This window comes from Otolemur garnettii, unplaced genomic scaffold (assembly GCF_000181295.1).
Source record: "Otolemur garnettii isolate 467f Iridium unplaced genomic scaffold, OtoGar3 scaffold00214, whole genome shotgun sequence".
NCBI classification, from domain to species: Eukaryota; Metazoa; Chordata; class Mammalia; order Primates; family Galagidae; genus Otolemur; species Otolemur garnettii.
The window spans coordinates 1,333,031-1,339,783 of record NW_003852609.1 but is presented as its reverse complement, the minus strand read 5'-3'; the positions used below and the strand labels follow the sequence as shown (position 1 = coordinate 1,339,783).

Genomic DNA, 6,753 nt, shown 5'->3' with positions numbered 1-6,753 from the left:
CTGTCTCTACAAAAAAAAAAAAAAATAATAATGGAAAAGCAAGTATCCAACGTACTCAGTATTAATATGAAGCCAGTTGACCGACTAATAAATGTCCACACAAGAGAAAAATGAAATTCAATTCAAGTTGGGGGGAGGCCAGAGGAGGTATAGGGTGGATTGGGGGACTAGTATGTTCCCCCATAATGGGCACAATGTAAAGGTATATGGCACATTTCCTGGGTATGGGACACAACTACAACAGGGACCTTATGTAACAACACAAACATTGTAACCTAATTGTTTGTACCCTTATATTAATCTGGAAGGAAAAAAAAATAAAGTCACAGTGGATGCATCAGAAAAAAAATTACTTAAAATTAAATACAATTAAAAGTTTAAGCCCAAAGTTGCAGATGCTGGCATGGATGTGGAGAAAGGGGAACACTTTTACACTGCTGGTGGGACTGCAAACTAATATAGCCTCTTTGGAAAGACGTATAGAGAATCCTCAAAGAATTAAAATTAGATCTCCCATTTGACCCCACAAGCCCACTACTGGGCATCTACCCAGAAGAAAAAAAGTCCTTTTATCATGAAGACATTTGCACTACATTGCTTATCACAGCTCAATTTACAATTGCCAAGATGCAGAAACAACCTAAATGCCCATCGATTCATGAATGGGTTAATAAACTGAGGTACTTGTATACTGCAGAATGCTATTCAGCCATAAAAATGATGGAGGCTTTACATCTTTTGTATTAACCTGGATGGAGTTGAAACACATTCTTCTCAAGAAAGTCTCACTAGAATGAAAAAGCAAATATCCAATGTATTCAATATTAATACGAAGCCAGTAGATGAAGTAATTCATGCCCACCTAGGAGAAAAACTCATTTCAATTTAAGTTGTGGGGAGGGAGAACCGGGATGAGGGAAAGAGATGTTTGGAGTGCTCCCACTTACTGGGCACAAGGTACGGGCGTATGCACACCTTTTGGGTGCGGGACACACATTCAAATATTGTGACCTGGTTGTTTGTACCTTCACATTAACCTGAAAAAGAAAAAATGTTCAAATTTCTCAGATAAACTAACCAGTCTTACCTCAAGTGCTCAAATGCTACGTGTGGCTAGTGGCTACTGTGTTGTACAATGTGGACGCAGCACATTGCGTGATCACAGAAAGTCCTGTTCGATGGTGCTAGTCAGGATGGAGGTTTCTCAGCATCTTCAAGGACAACAGTAAACCCTTGAAGCACCACGGTACGTGGTCTGTTCGCAAACAGAAACTTGCATGATATTTACCAGCTAACTTATCTGTCCATGGAATGGAATTTTTACTTTGCTAGCAATTTAGCTTTCAAGTGGAGCTATCCCTGAGTTAGGCAGGGGTATGTCTTCTCCTGTACAGTCCAACCACCTACAGGGATTGGAGACAAATACTGCTGGTGACCGGCTCACTGGGAATCTTTGGAAAGGGACTTTTGCATATGGAAAGAGGGGTGGGCTCTGCCAACTAGTAACTCTCAAGTTTGAATCTTAGCTCCACTTGTAAACTGTGTGGCCTCAAGCAAATCTCTCAACCTCTCTGTGTCTTCATTCCTTCATGGGGGTGTAGAGATGACACATGACTCAGGACAAGCAGGTGGCGAAAGCACAAAAATGGCTGTGGCCATTCTTTCCTTGTTACTCCCAGCATTCAAAGAGCAGGCTGGTAGAGGGATCCAGACTCCGCTCCCCTCTCATTCTGTCATCACCACTGTTTCCAGCATTCATTCAGGAATCTATCATCGAGGCTCAGCATCTGTAGCTCAGTGAGTGGAGCACTGGCCACATACACCAAAGCTGGTGGGTTCAAACACGGCCTGGGCCTGCTAAACAACAATGACAACTGCAACCAAAAAATAGCCAGGCGTTGTGGCAGGCGCCTGTAGTCCCAGCTATTCCAGAGGCTGAGGCAAGAGAAGCACTTAAGAGTTTGAGGTGGGCTTTGATGCCCTGGCACTCTACAGAGGGTGACATGGTGATACTCTGTCCCCCCCTCCCCCAAAAAAAAGGAAAGAAAAGAAAAGAAATAGAGAAAGGAAAAGAAAAAGAATCTATCATTGCCCAAGAACTGCTCTAACAGAAAGGGGAATTTCTGTTCAAAGGGCAAAGGGAAAAAGAAGAGAAAGGGAATCAACATTTACCCAGGACATGCCACGCCCACCGGTAGGTACTTTATATTCTGTAAATCATCCCACCCAGTTGGGGGAGGGAAGGTTGCAGGACATGAGGAAGGTTGCAGGCTGGTGGGGAAGGTTTGTGGGTGGTGGGAAAGAAAGCACAGTGGGAGATCAATCCATCAGGGTGGGGTAGGATTAGGTGGGGAGGGGCCCTGAATACCAGGAAGGGCCTGATGCTGAGAATCTGCGCTCATTATGGTAAGCCTAGACCCCCTGGTGCGGCAGAGCGCAGCTAGCCCAGGTGAACAGAGCCAGCCTGGGACTTACCACACACAGACAGGGTTTTTATGAGTTTATGCCACAGAGGGACAGTCTATCTGAGTTACCTTCTTTAACTTCGACGACAGGAGTAACAAAGTTTCTTTCCAAGAGCAACTAAGTTCTAAATATGATAAGCATGAGTTGGCACCAACCCAACGCTACTTGCAAGAATTAACATTTCCTTGTCATGTGTCGAGGCATTCAGGTTTGTTTTCTCTTTTGCTTTGATGGGTTTCCCCTCCCCCAGCCCCAAGTGGGGCCCATATCTGAATAGAAAGCAAAGAGCTCAAGCTGGGCTCTTTTCTCAGAACAAGCTTTGCAAGCTTTGCAACATCTTCCTTAGATACGATTCAGCTGGGGCCTTCCCTGTATTCCAAGAGGAATTCCTGCGTCCTCACACAGGGGCCCCTTTGTTGAATGAGGTTGTGAGAAGTTAACCACTACTTTGCACAAGGAAATATCTTTTCATTGTGTGGAGTAATGATCAAAGAGGACCTCATTTAAACCAAGGAAACAAAACCGTGATTTGTATCTAGAATCTCTAGAGAAAAAAGGAAAAATTCTGGTTACTTCAATAAAGGACAATCATCTGTGTTACAGAGTGTAAAACTCATCTTACTGGTGAATTTTAAAGTTTAGACGTCAGATTAGGCCAGATTCTAAGTATTATTTTAAAGTATAAAAACTGTTTCTTTTTATATCTGCTGTGTTCACAAAAACCTCTGATCTTTTCTAAATGCTTAAAGACCGTTTATTCATTGAGTTATGTTATTTATATATATCTAACATATAGTTTATATACAACATACATGTAAAACAGAATTACACACACGCGTACATACAGCACTCAAAATATACTCACAGTGCCTGTGTTCTGTGTTCAATTTCTTTTCGAGGTTTGCTTTAATTTATGTCCATGTGCATGCCGACTGTACACAATATATAAACAACATGTCCTGTTCTTTTTCCTTTTCTCTTCTTTGGTGATTTTAAATTTTTATTTATTTTTTTACACATGGTAATGACTGTAAGCTAAAGTATGTTACAAGCTAAAGTGTTTAGAAGAGAGGCTTTTCAATGTTCTCAGGGTAGAAAAAAATCACTACTCCAAGAAAAATACAATTTAAATTCAAAGTTATCAGCAACTATCAGAATAAACATAATATTTTCCCTAAAAGATGAATTCACAGCCATGGTATTATGGCATCAGGAAGCTCCAGAGTCCCTTCTGGTTTGGCCACAGCTGGGACCTCAACCAGAGTCAATTCCCTTCTTCACCTTACACTCTCCTTCCTTTACTCTGACTAGACTGCCCTGAATCTAACAATAGGAGACCATCTAGGGCCAGTCAATGAGATATTTATTGAGCTGATCACCCCCTCTGTGTATGGACTGGGTTAAAGACTGGGCAGCTTTCTTATGGAATTTACATTTGTCTGAGTCTGTTTGGGTTCCCATAACAAAATAACTTAGAGTGGATAACTTATGAGAAATAGAAACTTATTATAGTTCCCGAGGCTGGGGTGTGATCTGGTGGTGTCTGGTAAGGCCTTGCTCTCTTCTGGGTAGATGGGTCCTTGTGGCTGTGTTTCCCGTGGCAGAAGGGGAGAGCTGCCCCCTTCCATCTTTTTTATAAGGACACTTTTTTATAAGGTTAAAAAAAAAAAAGACTGCTATTTCTGTGTGGATGACTGATTTCACGTTGGTTCCTTAAATGCCACTGAAACCCAAACAAACAAGCAGCATTGCTTTCCCCCAAACACCAGCAACATTTAGAGGCCAAAAATTTATCAGGTTTCCTTTTAGCATCATTTATGATAGAAGTGGGTGAAATGGACATCTTAAGAAAATAGAGAAGCTGGCACATACCAAATATCAAAAGCAGAAAAAAACGCTGCCTAACAATCACTAGGAAAACATGCACTGTATTTCCCACTATTATTTGGCAATCCATCTACTGTCATCAAAGAATCAAAAAGGTTGAAGATCTGATTTGTCTCCATTAGATGACGGTTTCAAATTGGAGTCAAGTACAATGTGGCCAGGTATTATTTTTATCTCCTCCGCTTAAGCATTCCAACTCCTACAAAAGAAAATATTAGAAGGATCCCTAGTTCTTATTTTTTTCATTCATTTGTTGATGGAAAAGAAGCCATACTCTGTAAAATAATTTAAGAAGGTTTATTCTGAGCCAAATTTGAGGACCATGACCCGGAGCCACACCCAAGAAACTTTGAGGAAATTAACTTGTGGTGGTGGGGTTATGGTTTTATACATTTTAGAGAGACAGGGATTACAGGTAAGGTCATAAATCAATGCACGGAAAACATACGTTGGTTTGGCCCCCAAAGGTGGGACATCTGGAAGTGGGGAGCTGACAGGTTATAGGTGGGTTTAAAGATTCCTTAGCTGACAATTGGCTGAAAGAGTTAGGAGGCTCTTCTAAAAGACTAAGTCAGTGAAAAGGAATGCTTAAGATAAAGGGTTTGTTAATTAGAGGCAAAATACTGGACAGACTCAATTGGTTTGTTACGTATATTAAGGACCTGTGGCAGGTCTTGCAAAGCCTTAGGCTCGTTAGCGACTCACAAAGGGCATCTCTAAGAAGGTGGGGGGAGCATGGGGAGGGCTTGTCTGATCTCCTTTCTCATGGCCAGCAACTTAGTCTTAGGGGATCTTCCAGGCCAACAGGGGGTCCAGTCAGTCAGTCAGTCACTGAGGAGGGACTCTTACGATTTTATTTTAGTTCACACATTCTTTTTTTTTTTTTTTTCAAAACCAACAAATATTAGATATCTAGAATATCAGGTGGGAAGGAAGGCAGTGAGAAAAGTTTTTAGGTCAAAGAATCTTTGCTTCCTTATAAGCTAAAATCAACAGAACAGCCCCGCCTTCTGCAGTGTGGAATGTAAGGAGGAAATAATCCCAAACCTATTAAGGTACATTCAAATAACTGAGCACATAAAGAGACTTGTGACAATTTATAGATCATAAAAGTATTTCTAGGGAATAGTACGAGGTAGAAATAAAAAACCAAAACTGATAAGCTCTGATCCTACAATTTATTCATTCAACTAAGTGAATATGAGACTGGCTTAAATTCTTAATTTTCAATCATTAGTATTTTCTTAGCTGGGTATCATAGCATGTAAAGTGTTCTTACTGTTCTTTGGGTGGGGGGGAATCTCACTGTAAGTCAGAGATAGCAGGAAATGGATCTTATCATATTCCTTACCAAAACATGGTACCTGTACACACTTCACAAAATGCATGACATTTTGGAGATGTTTATCTGTAACCTGTTTTGGGGGTAGTTTGAAGACTTCTTGCCAGTATTTACTCTTGCTAGTGGATATATGCAGAAAATTCAATACCAGAAGTAGTCAGCATACTTTTTTTTAGCTTCTCTTTATTAACAATGGGATGCAAGCTCTGGGGGTTTTTTTGTTGTTGTTTGTTTTTTCTGACTGTAGTTGTCATTGTTATTTGCCAGGCCCGGCAAGGTTGGAACCAGCCAGCCAACTCTGGTGTCTGTGGCCGGTGCCCTAGCTGCTGAGCTACAGGTGCCGAGCCGAAAGCTCTGTTTTTATTTCAACAATGTTCAAAATGGTGCCATTGTTTTGGGGGGGGGGCATGATGTCTTCTCTGTGGTTCTGGCAGGCACACAATTTGTGCCTTCCATGGAGTGGTGTGCTGGGAAATATGTATCAAGTTGTTCTGCAGGAAAAAAATGCTTACTGTAAACAAAGGATGTGTAGCGCGCAATTGACAAATAAATAGAACTTGTTAAAAATAATAAATTCCATATAGACAATTGATTTTCACAGAACGTTTTACGTGAATTTGCTAACTGATGAATAGTGGACATGAATATTGGTTGATGTTTTTGTTTTAGTTAACAAATTTAGAAGAAAGTGAAACAAAAAGTATGCATGTTGGTATGTTTTTTTTTTTTTTTGTAATGTCCTCAGCAAATTCTTTGCAAATCTGATAATAGTTTTTTTTTAACTAGATCATAACTGTGTACATTACTGCATTTTGGGGTACAATGTGCTGATTTTATATACAATTTGGAATGTTTTCATCACAACATATCACTCACCTCCCTTATTTAACTGCTGTGTTTAGACATTTATACTCTAGTATTAATATACTAGACATGTACCCTTGCAATATGCACTCTCCCTAATAGTTTTTGAATGTTGGAAGAAAAGTTTCCTCAAGGAATTTTCTGTGTTATTCTCATGTAACAGCTGTAGACTCAAGACAATTTTTTTTTTTTTT

At 40.3% G+C, this 6,753-nt stretch overlaps 1 protein-coding gene across 1 annotated transcript in view; it reads right to left on the bottom strand.

Moving 5' to 3' along the window:
* Nucleotides 1-6,753, bottom strand: part of CUNH4orf19 (chromosome unknown C4orf19 homolog) — a 105,510-nt gene that overhangs the window by 32,192 nt on the left and 66,565 nt on the right. The window lies entirely within an intron of this gene.